Source organism: Strix uralensis, chromosome 11 (genome assembly GCF_047716275.1).
Source record: "Strix uralensis isolate ZFMK-TIS-50842 chromosome 11, bStrUra1, whole genome shotgun sequence".
NCBI lineage: Eukaryota > Metazoa > Chordata > Aves > Strigiformes > Strigidae > Strix > Strix uralensis.
In genome coordinates this window covers 12,537,272-12,551,917 of record NC_133982.1, presented here as the reverse complement: position 1 = coordinate 12,551,917, position 14,646 = coordinate 12,537,272, and the positions used below count along the sequence as shown (strand labels likewise).

At 40.2% G+C, this 14,646-nt stretch overlaps 1 protein-coding gene and 1 long non-coding RNA gene across 2 annotated transcripts in view; both read right to left on the bottom strand.

Annotated features, from left to right (window-relative positions):
* Window positions 1-1,221, bottom strand: part of DENND4A (DENN domain containing 4A) — a 61,954-nt gene extending 60,733 nt beyond the window's left edge. Inside the window, exon 1 of the mRNA XM_074881040.1 lies at window positions 1,009-1,221. The gene's annotated coding sequence lies outside the window, so the exon portion shown is untranslated. The remainder of the gene's footprint in view (window positions 1-1,008) is intronic.
* Window positions 1,222-1,972: 751 nt separating this feature from the next.
* LOC141948281 (uncharacterized) lies at window positions 1,973-14,478 on the bottom strand. Its single transcript, XR_012630427.1, has 2 exons — window positions 14,105-14,478; window positions 1,973-11,565 (listed from the first exon to the last, which is right to left on the bottom strand). It is a non-coding gene; the product is annotated as an uncharacterized LOC141948281 (long non-coding RNA).
* Between the last annotated feature and the right edge of the window lie 168 nt (window positions 14,479-14,646).

Below are 14,646 nucleotides of genomic sequence, written 5' to 3'. Positions count from 1 at the left end.
ATGGAGCCTTTGGCAAGCTGGAATCACACTGAAAATGATGCAACGTCTTCATAGGGTTTTTGATATATGCATATTTGAAAATCTGGAACTTATCCCTTTTGACATAAAGAGACTGTCTCTGCTTGGAAAGCTTCTAGGACAGATTATGAAATAATAAAGTATTTAAATATTATGAGGCAGCAGTACAACAGTGCAGTTACCCTTCCTCTTACTGCTGCAAGTATAGTATTTCTGAAAAGCTTTTTGCACTCCAGGGAAACTACTGATTATAAATTATAAAAGAGGCAATAGAATAGCATGCATGTGTGAAAAAAAAAAAAAAAAAAAAGGTTTCAGACCCTTCTCTAGATAAACAACTTACTGAAGCAGCTAAAAATATGGGGAGATGAAATGAGCACAGGTCCTGATCCAAAGGCCACTGAACTCAGAAGAAGCACTGCAGGGGGGTTCATTAGGTGTCAGTGTCATGTATGTCATGAATTACAATTCACAAAATGCAAATAAAGGATGTTATTGTATATGAGTAAGGATAAAGTCTAATTGCAGAGTGTAGGCATTCCACTTGGATAAAATGAGCAGATTTTTCTCCAGCAGGTAGTCTTTCTCAGCAAGGATTTATTGCCAATGTTTATGTGAGAGTTTGTAGTCCCAAAAGTACAGAAATGCTGGGAAACAAAAAGGAAAGAAAATGTATGCAAAGAGGAGACCCAAATGTTTTCAAGTCATTTCTATAAATAAAAATCTGATGCAAACTCATTATCATTTCACTTTTCAGTGCTGATTTGCTTCCTCAGGATTTCAGAGTGTGCATCTGAGAATTTAGGCTGTGCATCATAAAGTTTCCCTCAACAAATGCTAAAACTATTCACAAGGCATTGCAGCAACTATCAAATACTGAATGATAAGAGACCTAGTGGATGGCTATTGGTATTAATCGGGGAGAAAACAGTTAACACTGTGCTTTGCTGTGTTGCTGCGTGTAGGGGTATCAAACAAGTGATGCCATACCTCTTCTCCTGTTGTTAGTAGGCAAATAAATGTGTACAGCTGGAGCATATTTCTGGAATGGCTCTTCCTGTAGACACTGGAAGCACCGAAATAAATATTTGCAGCAGATTTTTTGAGAACGGGAAAGCAGAAGAGTGGCTTGAGGATGATCCAAGTCCTAATGCATCTACCAAAAACAACCTGTTGCCTGTTCCAGCGCTAACCCGTCTTAAGTATTGCTCTCATCAGTGAGGCAAGATAACAAAAGCTTCTCTTTGTGGAGTAATATCAGGAAGGAAATTATGCATGCAGATTCACCAGCAAAAATAGCAGTCTCAGGCTGTAAGTGTACACACTGATACTGCTGTTTTGTTGCTATTTTCAGCAACTCCTGTACCCTCAGGGGTGGGAGTAAGGACCTAACTGCTATCACTGCTGTTCATGCATCAGCCTTAAAGGTTCGATTTGGACTCAGGCTCTCTGGCCCATCTGGAGGTGATTTCTGCAAATAGCAGTCTTTTCTCTGAATCAGTCCAATTCATCATCCAGAGTCACACCATGTGATACTGTGGTGCTGTGGGTATCTTCTCTCACATCAGATATAAACCACTTTCCTTCACTAGAGATCTCAGTGCCTTATTATTTGCACTTTTATTTATCTTCAATGCCTAGGCCAAGTAATTGCATTCCCTGTATCTAAATGTTCCCCACAGTTTTGTCTGGCTAAGATACTTATTTTAGGCTCTAAACTCTTGTGTAGTCCTGCTGTTTAAAGTTTTTGTATTTTGTTGTAGAGATCACTTATATCATGATGGGTTAAGTGAAGTATATCTATCAGTTAACCACTTCTCAGGAGTACTATTAAGCTTAATTAATGTTTGTAGAACACTTTTGAGATTCTCAAGAGAAGCAGCTATAGAAGTGCAAAGGATTATAATTAATTTAAAACTACGTCATTTTTGAGTAAATGGCTAACAACACAAGCTGAGACTCTCCAAGTAAAACTAATTTATTCGATTCTTAGACAGAAACACTCTGAAATATGTTTTTCCATTTACTACTACCGCTGTATGCTGCATTTTGAATTTTATTGTCCTTCAATATCCTTTGGTCTATCCAGGCACATAACACAGCTTGCTTTAAAAGTTCAGGAAACGCTGTCCAACATATGTAAATCAGGTTAAAATAAAACAAACCACCAAAGAACCTAATAAACCTAATAAACAATCGACATCACCATTTGCCTTTAATATATTAAGTATTTGAACCATAAAGCCTGTAATTAATATTATAGAATAATTTCCATCTTTATTTATAAGGCATCTAATTTTCATAAATAGTCATTATCTGGAAATAAACCCAGATCATTAAAATTCAGAAAACTGACAAGCCAGATTGAGATCAGTCAAGATGTACCAAAGAGATTTGCTAGACTCCCTGTTTGAAACTGTTCTGAGAGAAAAATCTCTGCTCTCGAACAAGCTTAAACAGGACACCGCTTTGGAAATACAAGCAGTGCTTCATCCCCATGACATCACTGAACAGAACAGTTATTTTGTACGGTGAGAAAACATTGGGTCACTCTTCTCACTAACTGTCATGGAGGGTTTCCAAGAAATTGCATCTGACACATCTGCACTGAAAATCTGACCCAGATTATAGCTGATGTTCTCATAACACAGCTTTTCTGCTTTTCCAAAACTCTACAGCATTTCAAATACTTTTCAAAATAATACTTCTTTCTCTGAAAATACTTCCAGTACTTCCAGTACTTTCAAAATTTTGCATCTAGTCAGAAAACACATTATGCAGAAAAGAAAAAGAAGAAAGAAATGGCACTTCCACCTTTCTATTTGCAAGCTAGATTTGTCACTCCTTGACTATTAGCTAGAGAGTCACTGGTATTTAAAAATATGTCCTTGTTGACTAAAAGAATGCATCTCAGGCCCTGCTGTCAGTGCTTTTGCTATTCAAGATCCAGACCATTTATTATTAGAATTTTTTCTAGGTAGAAACAAAACAACCAATTTTAAAAAAGCAACAGCTACAGAACATACTCAAAAAAATATTGCAATTGCCCTGTTAAGTCAGACCTGTGTCTATCCTTCTTCAGCGTAAGATACTTCTTTGAAGTGTAAGTGTAAGCCCACCAGAGTAAGATGATACACCACAACCTACCCTGTTTGGATGATTTTCTTACTAATTCCTAGAGAAAGGAGGTTGTCTCAAGTACTGAGTCATGGGGATTTCATCTCATTATAGATATTTTTAGTATCTGTTATTGTATCTTGGGTACTTTTAAAATCTGTATCACTGCCCAACTCCTCTCCTAATTATCTGAAATTCTTTTCTTCTGTAACTGCTTTGGAATGTTCCCTCATATTATTACAAATACTGGCCTTATTATATCAGGTCCTAATTATACTCATCTATCGATTCGGTTAGGTAAGAGTGTCCTTGTTTAAAATGTGAGGAACTGCTGAGAAACAGAGGCAAAACAAAGTAACAACATTAAATCTCACTGGTGAGTCACCGTGGATATAGGTCAGATCAAGCTTCTACCCTTTTCTGAGCTCTCTGAAGGTTTGGTCCAGCTTACCTGAAGGAGCTCCTAACCTCAACAGACCCCTCATGCAGTTAGAACTCAAGCTTATGTTTGTATTCCTTTGCCATAGTAACACTGCCACCTCACCATGGCAGTTTAGAGGAGATGAACACTTAGCAACTGGAGCTACACAACCTGGAGCTGACAAAGGTGATGAGAGTGAATATAAACCAAAGCACCTTGAGAGTAAAATACAGAACCTATTTGTTTAAGCCAGGCTGCCCCAAATAATGCTATGGATCTGCTCAATCTCATCCACTTAAGTCTCAAAATTGATGTGCTAACTGATATAGTTGATCTGATTCATACCTGGGGGAGGCCCTCTGCTGCAACAGTAAGGAGCTCTATATAATGAGGTAGGCAGAGAGAACTGTGGATTAATTAAACTGCTTGATCACCTCTTTGAAAAAAGTAGGACCAAATGTTGATGAAATGCAAGTAATTCACGTAACCAAGTTTGAATTTGACTCATGACAGTACAAAACCGTCTTAATATATGGTGATTTTTAAAAATCACAGTCTGACTCAATACCAAAAAGAATACTTCCAGTATAAATAATGAGATTGGAGGAAATGTCTTTGGCAAGTCAATTTGTTCCATGCTGCTGATGGTTCCTGTTAGTGACAAGGATTTTTTTCAAGAAGGAAACAATGGAAAACAGATGCAAAAGCATTTACCAGAAGGCCAGGCAATGGCAGCTTTTCCAAAATGTCAAGTGTGCAGAGTACAGTCAATTTAAAAGAGAATTAATTATTTAAACTGAATTAATTTGACTACAATGAAGCCCTGTTAAGCCATCTCATCCATCCTGCTTCCTACTGGGCTGCTCCTTACAGTCTAAGTCTAAATACTGAGCTTTACTTTCAAATACTTCAGCTGAAAAATCCCTTACCCAGTCATAGTACCAATGTGTTGCTTTTGTAATATATTTACTGCATCCCTTCCAGGAACTCACCCAAAGGATTGTGTTCACCTCCTCCACATTCCCAACTCACACAAGTTTAATCCCTGGGTCTACTTTTTTCCCCTCATCCTGTTTCACCTTCATACTTGTGGTGTTTTTCCAGATGCTTCAGGCAATTTCCATCACTGCATTCACCAAATGCATCTTTTGCCTGCAAATCTGTCCTTTGCATAGAGTCCCTCATATCTTCATTTTCAACAACTTTTCTCTTTTGCTTCATGCATTGCCTTGTCGTTGCTTGCCTTTGGGCAAAGGAAGTGACTGAAATTTAGGTCTACAGCTTCTATATGGAAGCTCATTTTCTCAAAAGCATATCCATACCTACTTCCCCTGGAACCAATCATCCCAAAGTGCTTCATTTCCTTCAAGGACATGGGCCTTGATGTTGTAGTACAACAGATTATCACCTGTAGAAGGATTACTCAAGGAAGCGCTGTGCCCGCTATTTGCATTTTGCAGGTCAACACAGATTTACAATGCAATCAACATTTTAGAAGTGGCAATAATGGTTACCTGGTGCTCTTTTTCCTTGATAGAGTTATATGAAATGTGAACACCAGCAGAGCCACTGTTGCTCTGAAACCTTCTGTTTCCCATGGTTATAACCATGTCTACCAGTGACAGGCCAAAGCTGTCACTTTTGGTTTCCAGTTTCAACACAGGCAGAGAAACCATCCCAAACCCATCCTTTTCTGTTTAACGCAAAACCATCTGTGCCAGGATTTACATAAATTCCTTTATTTCTTCTATTTCATGGAGGAAAAAGAACTCCTGTCTATTAAGCAATAAACTTAACTGCCCTGGGTCTTGCCTGTATTGGGAATGTATATCAATTTAAATGCATCAGTGTAAAAATCAGTCTCATTAAACGAGCTCAAAGCCCTAAAATAGATTGAACACTGTTTTAACACTTGCATATAGTCATTCATATTAAAGTTATAATTTACAGGAGCTCATAATGAATACAAACAGGAATTAAAACTGCTGAGGTGTAACAACAAAATATCTAGTGTAACTGATTTTTAAAGTGACAGTTAAGAACCCTCTTCTGTGGCGTATTCAAGGTTTTGGAGGAATATAGTTGGTTGGGATATACCACTCCTTGTTTCACAGTGTACTAGAAACAACATATAAAATGTGAACACACTGAGGCCAAACTAACATCTTCGCTCTGCCCACTATACAAAGGGATGTGAACTGAAGTCAGTGAAGAATTTCACCATAGAAATGTAATCCAGCAGATGCTCATTTAATTTTTTTTAACCTAAAGCCTGCAACTAACATCAAGCACAGCATATATCTGTTGTTCAGTTGCTGTAACATAAATGCATTGCATCGACTCCTCTCTCACAACAGTCCCAATCGAAAGGGCAGGTCAAACTGGAAGGGATCCTATGGAAGGTCCAGTGAGTGACAATTCATTAATGGTATTTAAATTAAACATTATAGAGCCACAGTAATGTAGCATTTCTTAAATTACTTTGTACACTGTCATTTTCTTGTCATGCAAGGGGAATGACTAATGCACATATGGAAAAATTTGAGGGAGTTCTTAGAAACCATAATGTTTTGCTTGATCATTCATAACCAAATACGTAAAGAACTATTCACCGTATCACTATTGCGCAGCTTGTATTAGATCTCCATAGTTACACTTGGCATAACAAGTTCAAAAACGAAGTGTCTTTGCAGGGCTGATAAGCAGACAGGAAGCAAATGAACATCTGCTACAGCTTTAGATGGTTTTGCCTTCAGCGGCCGCTGAAAAAGTTCAGGCTCTGCATTCCATGGACTGCTTGCTTGGCCTTTGACACTAGCAGCTGTTGAACAGGAGATGTAAAAATGTTATACCTACAGAAAAGGAGGTGCATTATTTTCCAAAGAAGTGTTGGGATATTTAATGGGATTTTTTTCTTTCCCTTTTCTGATCACTAGAAATGCTGGATAGCAGTCACTGCAGATGGGAGTTATCTCCTGAAGGTCAACCACTTCCCATTTTACTATTATTTTTTTCTAATGTTCTGTTTTCCTTTCCAAAACTGCTTTGTTTTGTTTTGTTTTGTTCTGTTTTAAACACCAAAAACAATTGCACCATATACTGAATAGTAATTATAATCATCATAATCTTTGTAAGGAAACCATGTGCTTCCCTGAATCGGGGCTGGGGCTTCCAGTCCAGGCAATCTGTCTTCTTGTAGCATAACAGCATTTCTATAGCATGGAGGGCCAAGGAACAGAGTTGTACAAAATAAGTATCAAACCATTTAGAGCAAACTATTTATTTGTTTAAAGAAAGAGCTGTTGAACAGGATGTTTTAAAAAGGAGCTCAGCCATGCAGTGCAGATTCTCTGCTTGTGTATGTGGAGAAAATCTCTGCTCCAGATAGTTCAGCAGTTCTCCACCTACATATTTGCATGGAAAACTACTAACAGAGAACTGCCAGCAGCATATTTCTTAGAGTATTGAGGCCCATGTACTGTAAATGCATCTTTAGGTACTTCCTCTGAGATTGTAAGTTTGCCTAGGAAATTACAACAGTTGTGATGAAATCGGATTTAGCCATATATGGTAGATCCTTTGGATCTGACACAATGAAATGAAAATGGGTTTCAGAGTAGCAATGAGAAAGATGAAGACGCTACTCCAGAGTTATGTAAGTGTAACTGAGAAGAGAATTTTGCCCAGAAATTCTACATTCTGTGCTTTGAAGTCGTATGCAGTTTTTTATACGTTCTATTCTTAAACTGCAGATGGATGCTGTTTTGCCAGAAAATAAATGAAATACAAAGATGACTTCAAACATTTGCAGGAGCCATGCTGACACTCAAAATAAAGAAACATCAAGTAACTTTCCTAGTGAGATCATAAAAGCAGAGACACGCTGATCAAAGCGAGAAAATACAAGACTCTTACTCCATCCCTAATACAAGATGCTTTCTCTTTTTGGGACCAGGAATTTCCCTGGCACAGAAATGTTCTGACAGTCTACAAATACAGTATATGAGGTGGATACTTTGCCAGTATTTAGTTAGTTAAATATGGGAATATCCACAAAGACAGTAGATTTAACCCTTGAGACTGGCAAATGACTGACAGGTTATTATTGTTTAATAACAACAACAATAATGATAACAACAACAACAACAACAACAATAATAATAGTGGTGGCAGTAACATATTCATTCTGGTAGAGCCCCACCATAATCCTGAATATTCTCCACAAACACAGAACAGCAGATTGCATTTGCTCTGAAGAGTGTACTCTCAAACAGGTAAGAACAAGATGAAAAATACTGAATGAATTTTCACTAGGGGCAAATATCTTAATAATTCTGTGATTTTGGAGGGGCTTGGTTCTATTAAGCCAGAAGGAGTAGCTGGGCATGAAAACAGACTATATAAAGCAGGAAAGGCTACATTATTTGCATGATGATAATGCTATTATTATCTTCTGGATTTCACAGGGAACTGAATTTTTAAAACTGTATTCATATTAGAATAATTAAATGTCTGTCTTGAACTGTGTGCACATTGCATCTAACCAGTTTGGAAACAGGCCAAAACTTGAAGCAATCTTTAGAAGAGTTGCAGAATCAATACATCAATTCCCATTAATTCAGTGTCAAAGGAAACAAATGTGTACCTGTCTGAAGCGTGTGCATTCCCTGCAGAGATGTACTAAAATAGCCATCTCCTGTCTGCCTTCTCTCCCTGTGACCTCCAAATATCAAAAAACAGGGTCAGAATGGGGGAAACCTAGTCTGGCTCCAAAATCTAAAAAAGCCAGTTTTAGTAACACAGTATTCTGGCCAAGTTATACACAAACTCTTGGCCAAATCCAAGACATTCCAAACTCTACCCCATTCACTGCACCAAACTCCTTGTTGCTTCTCTGGTGCTCCAGTCTCTCCAAAATACATCTCCACTCCAGGGCTAAGAACACCTAGGGAAGCTGAGATGGACCTCCTTTTAGTCTTCTAAGCCATAAACTGTAATTCTGCACAGTAGTGAGACAATATTAATGACTAATCATAATCGAGAGTGCATTTTAAACCAGTCAGAATTCTTGATCAATCCAAGCTCCATAAAATATGCTGCGCTCCAAACATCTTGCACATCTTGCTCACTGCACAGCTGGCTACCGAGAAAAATCTTGCCCCAGAACGTTTGCTCAAGCGCAGGAAATGTGTTTTTAGCATCCCAAAGGTGTGCGTACTCACAGAGCTAAGAGTGCAACCTGTCTGGCAACAGCTTTCCAGAGAAAGGAGCAGGCAAGAGGCAATGGGTGATGAGATTAGCCCTCACGGAAGGAGACTCCTGCTTGGAATATCAACACATCTTTTCAGTCTCTCTCATTGTGACTGTTTATGCTTTTATCAAATTTTCAGTTTGCTTCTTCAGCTACGGGACCAGATGGCTCCCATGCATAATGCACTGAATCATGGCAAGGCTTGAGGTATTTGTTATGTATAACAGCAAACACATGCGCTGGACCAGGTTAAACTCCTTCACAGTTAGCATATGGTGCATACTGCATATGGATGGTACTACAGCAGGTATCTATATATACATACAGTCAGAAGATTGGAGTATCTTTTCTTCTTGCAGGTTGTCAGGAAAACGACTGTCATACCTTCAACACAAATCGCAAGAAATAGAGGCAGTGCAGTAACACATGGCACAGGACAGATGCTAGGCACTTCCCGTGATGCGCAGTGCCTGATGGCAAGGAATCCTGGTGGGCCAAGGACAGGAGGCTCTTGTTCCCCCTCTGATTTCCCCTTGCAGCTTGTGATTAAACTGGTGCTGATACCTTGCCTGGTGCCTATTTTCACAGCCAATAGCTGTGGGCAGTATTTCTGACCAGAAGCACCTACTGAAAAATGAGATAACCTCATTGTTTGAGAGCATCTTTGCCTCTGGCATTTTTTAAATAGAAAACAAACCTGGTTTTCTCCTCATTTGCCTCACATAGATCTGGGTTAAATTCAAGTTGTGGGACCCCTGTGAAACTAGAGTGAATGGGAGGGGTGTTTGCAAATGCAACAATCACTGCTCCTTGGAGGGTCAGGGTATAGGGTTTATACAGAATGGGAGTTGTGCTTCAGTGACAAGACCATTAAAACACCCTGTAGTTGTCCCTTGCTGATATATTGCAAATAGTCATTTCTGAACACTGTAAGACACTGGAATAATGAAAGATACTTTTTAGGAGGTGAGTGTTTCAGAGAATTCTAGACTGCCATGCTGGGACTCAGTGCAAGTAACAGATCCCAAGGCGGTTGAGGAATGTCCCAAATAGCACAACTTGATACAGTGTGTGTGCTCTGGGTTGTGCAATGAAGGAGCAGCCAAGCAGCTGGCCCTTTCCAATGGCCACGCTCCGCCCCAACTATTTTCTGGGTTGAGAAAATTATCCTTTGGCTATTTTTCAGCCTGCTTTTCTTAGAATGTATTTGACATGCCCTCTGTGTTTGGAGTGACAGGACACCTCGTGAGCGAGTGCTGTGCTGGCCTTTGCAGACAGGCACGAGCGCTGGCAAGCAGCAGGACGCCCGTCAGGGACTGGAACAGTGACCAGGAATGTCAAAACTGCAGCCTGTGCAGAGCGGCTCTGATGAAGGTTAACGTGTGTTGCCACCACCTTTGAGGTCAGCACTGGGCTCACTTCAGCAGTCCTATAAATAGATGCCCAAGGTTGACTGAGAAGAGGATTTGGCTCTGATGGATCTTGTTTAGCATTCCCAAGAGAGAAAGGCAGATTCTTTTCCTTTTTCTCTTCCAGCCTCTAACCTTGAGTTGGTCTCTGTGGGAAACATTAGTGGCATTTGCCAAAAGAGCTGCCACTGTGAGCCAGATGCCCTGCTGTGTCGCACAAACCATACGTACATGTTTCTTCAACCCGCAAACCCAGACCTAATTCCACTAAAGACTCAGACTAATTCCTCACTGGCAAAACTAGGGAAAAAACCTAAAAAAACCCTTGAGCCTAATTGCTTGAAAACAGTAGGACACCTAGTGGATTTATAGGGAATATCTTTGGGATTATGAGCAACATTTTGTCACTTTCTTGGCAAAACTATGAACATATTTATAGAGGAATCATTGAAATATCAGGGTTTCTATTTAATAAATTAATCTTGTTATAGCTGTTACAGCTTCCAGTTTGCCTGAAGAAGTTATTGCACCCTATAAAAAAACCAATGAGTATTGTTTGAATTACTTAAAAAAAAAAAAAAATTATGGGGAACTGGATAGTTCCCAAGGTCTGGGAACAGGAGAAAGGGTATTCTGCCAGATCAAAGCCATCCCAGTTGTTCCATTTGACAGGTCTCTAATGATCTTAATGAGCAAAGTTTTATAGACTCAGCCTGGCTCCCCGGATAATTGTACAGCTTCACAACAAGCATCGCCATGCTGAGCACAGCCAGCCAGCTCTGTTGGTTTTTTTCAGCAGTGAATGAATTGGCCACAGAAATCAAACTGCCTTCTTCATTCCCCAGGGCTGATCTTTTGAATCCAAATTAGAAGATGATGGGATGTGTGATAATGCTTGCACTGCTGTCGTTGACATTGTAGTTGTCTGGTAGCAACACCAACATCAAGCAGATTTTGACCCTAGATAGGAAATAAAACCCTGTGGCAGGGTGTAGTAAGAGGAAGAAGATTTTGAGCCATGTCTCAAATTATATCTTGGCCAGCAATTATCCTGGAACTGCCAGTATTATCTTGCTCATATGTCTCTGGAGGCAGCAGACACAGACAAGGAGATGTGTGTGGAGTCCAAAATGGATGCAGGAAACTGATGACTTCATTTTGACAGTCATCACAAGAAACACCAAGTCATCGAGTCTGTTGCATTCAATTCCCGTTCCCAAAGCATACTGAAAACTCTCCTTCCTTTCTGCTTACCATTATATTGTCCTAGTGAAAAAATGTCTCCAGAAGATGGTTAATTTTTCAACAGCCACTCCCTTTCCACTCTTTCTCCAGTGCCGCAGAGATCCCTAGAGAACAACAAAACCAGGATGAGATTTGATTTTGGATAGGTCCCTGTTCAGATCCAGGTCCTTTTTTGTTCCAACTCTAGGGTTAGGAAAGAAAAGACTGATACAGAAAAGAATTTTGTTTGGGTTCATTTCTTCTTATATAGTCTTTTCTTCTTAGAGCTTTAGAATTAGAAAACAATGTAGCAGATGCTGGAATTCAAGTGGGTTATCAACAGAAAAATTCCTATTAACTCCATGCATTTTCATTACTCCTACCTCTGGCATGGAATTACCTGAAAAATAGAACTCCTTGTACATCATAAACACTTTAATTTGGTCCAAGGTTTTTAAAAAGAGAGTTGTTTGTGTTTTTTTTAATTTCAGTGGATGGATTTTATACTTGAAGGGGTATTTTTCTGACTGACATGCCAAACTGGGGGTAGTGAGTGCAAAGAGTATGCTTTTCTCTAATTTAGCAGCTGGATTGGAAAACTCGAATTATCTCTGAATAATTGCAATGATTCATGTATTGTCAGAAAATTGCAAAGTATTGATTTGGTTTCCCCCTTAGGAAATATTTCTGCTCTGATAAAACAGAGTAGGTTCTGGGGCTTTACTTTTGTCCTTCCTGCATTCTGCCCTGAGGAAGCCAGTGGCTCCTTTTCATCTGGGAAACAGGAATTTGGGTCAACAGCTATTCAAGGACAATTTTGAATTATTGCGATTTCCAATTTCAAATCTTTCCCTGAGCTTTGCAAAGTGATGGGCTTTGCAAAGTGTGAGCAGGGATTTCAGAGCCAAAAAAGCTGGGACCAGCAGCAAATACTGGCCATCCCTGTTTCACATTCTTCTATATCCATGTCAAATACCACTGGTGCGTTCTGCAAAGAGACCTTGACCTTGTTGTGGGAATGCTACAGCCATCAAAGATGGTGGCAAATGTTCCCATTTATTAGGCCAGGATTTCTCTCAGGTTCTCAGAAGTCAGTGTCAGGAAGAAAGTGGGAAAATAAAGTGAGAATCAGGTGCAGGGAGAGCATGATGCATAGAGCCTGGGGCTGAGCAGCTCGGAGATGATAGCTCTAACACACATCTGCACATTAATGGTGCTGCCGAGGCAAAAGCTGGGGCCTTTTTGGCAGCTGCTGTATGAATTTCCAGAACAGAACCATAAATACACAGTTATGAGTGTGACCTCTGCTTCTTTTCTTCGCTAAATTGAACATCCAAGGGCCAGCTGAGTATCATTCCTTGTCTCTGCTCCAATTGCTTGGAACGTGCTGCCTCCGCAAATGGTTGTGTCTAAGTACAAACTGAAGAATTACAAGAGAGCGCTAATTCAAGGTTTGCAATGAATTTAGTGTTCCCGCAAGGATGACACTAATGGCAATTAATGCAGCAGAAATGCCAGTGCTGAATGACTGTTCTCACATTAAAAGCTGTCAGTTGAAGAGCACGCAATCCTCTGTTATTTCAGGCCTGACCTCTGCTTTTTGGCCATGTTTCATACGCATGGGAGGTGTCCCAGCCCATCCCGTAACTACAGCAGCATGCTCCGGGAGGGGACACAGAGAAAGAGCAGAGCAGCCAAAAACAGTCCGTGCTGACAGCAACATTTCCTGAGGGTTTGTGTATTCTCATCTGGTGCTTGCCTGAACAGGAACAAAATTAACCCAGGTCTGAACAGAATATAAGACTTTAATTTCTGGAGCTCCCTGCTAGTCCAATGCCATCCTCTTGCCCTTCTCTCTGTTGATTCTTGTTTAGATGCAAAGTTCTTTCTGCTGTTTCAGTTTTCACCATGAAGAACCTGATTATAAACGATCAAATGCATTTAAACAGGCTTAGCTAGAAATAACCCCTGCTGCTGCTCATATACATGGCAATCTGCAGAAATTTTCATGTTACAATGCATGACTGGTAAAAATGCCTCTGCTCTGTAATGTCTTAATTTCAACAAGTGGTAGTAGTACAGCAATGCTTTTTAGCTCAGCCAGGAAAGACGTTATCCTCACTTTGTGCCCCAAAGTCTTACATAGGACGAGCCAGTTCCAGATGAGGAACATCTGCAATTTGGTGCAAGAGGAAGTAATGCTTATGCATATGAAAAATGTAGATCAAGGGTGTTTCTAGGCTCACAAACAAAACACAAAACAGAAAAAGGAGAACAGCTTTTACAGGAGAATAGCTAAAAATACTTCATCTGTGTTATTTTTATTTTTTTAGAACTAATAGCAGCTCTGAAGAATGAAACCAGGCCTGAGAAACATCAGGTGAAAATTAATAGGTTTTTAACAGCAAAGTTCAATGGAGAACTGCAAACAGGATGTGAGATAGAAACCTTAACTACAGAGTTAAAATATGCCCCAGACACTACACATACAAGTATCCATTATCAATTTTAATGCACTACTCAATGCACTAGGATTGAGAAGTGTGGCAGGTGCAGGACAAGCATTTTTAGACTCAAGATTTTGGGTGTTCTGGGTTCACCTGGAGATAAAAAGGATGAATCCCAAGACAATGCAGACGTCTACAGACCTGGCTGCTACACTACCTGAGTGCTTTCTGCTCCTGCGAGGTCTGGTGTTGCAATGCCCTTCCAGAACTGGCATGTGCCATTATTCCCATGGGACACGTGGAACAGGCTCTTGGGGATGCGAAGCTCCAAATGCTCGGCAGGTTTGCAAGAAGCTGGAGGTGCACGATCTGCCAGGGCACACCAGAGGCTGGCGGCAGGACATGGGGTGAGCCCAGACCCCTCCGACCTCACCCGTGTGCTCCTGGAGAGCCTCCACTGGCAGCGCCGTACCCCTGCAGTGTGACACGTCATGTGTCTTTGTTATTAGTGCTTTGTTTTCCGTGCTCAGAAGCTCTGAGGCAGTGCGAACTATTTATTTTTAAACGCAAGGGATTACGTTATGGTTCGTTATCTTTCTAGCAGACAGTAACTGATGCACAGTGTTGCTGCTGATGCCTGGGGGTTACTTTCCATGTACAGGAACGATAACACAGTCACTGACTGCAGAGATGGTGATCGTACTGCTGCTGCTAACGACAAGCTGGTGGAAAAAGAGCAGCTTTAAGGGCTTTGGTTTA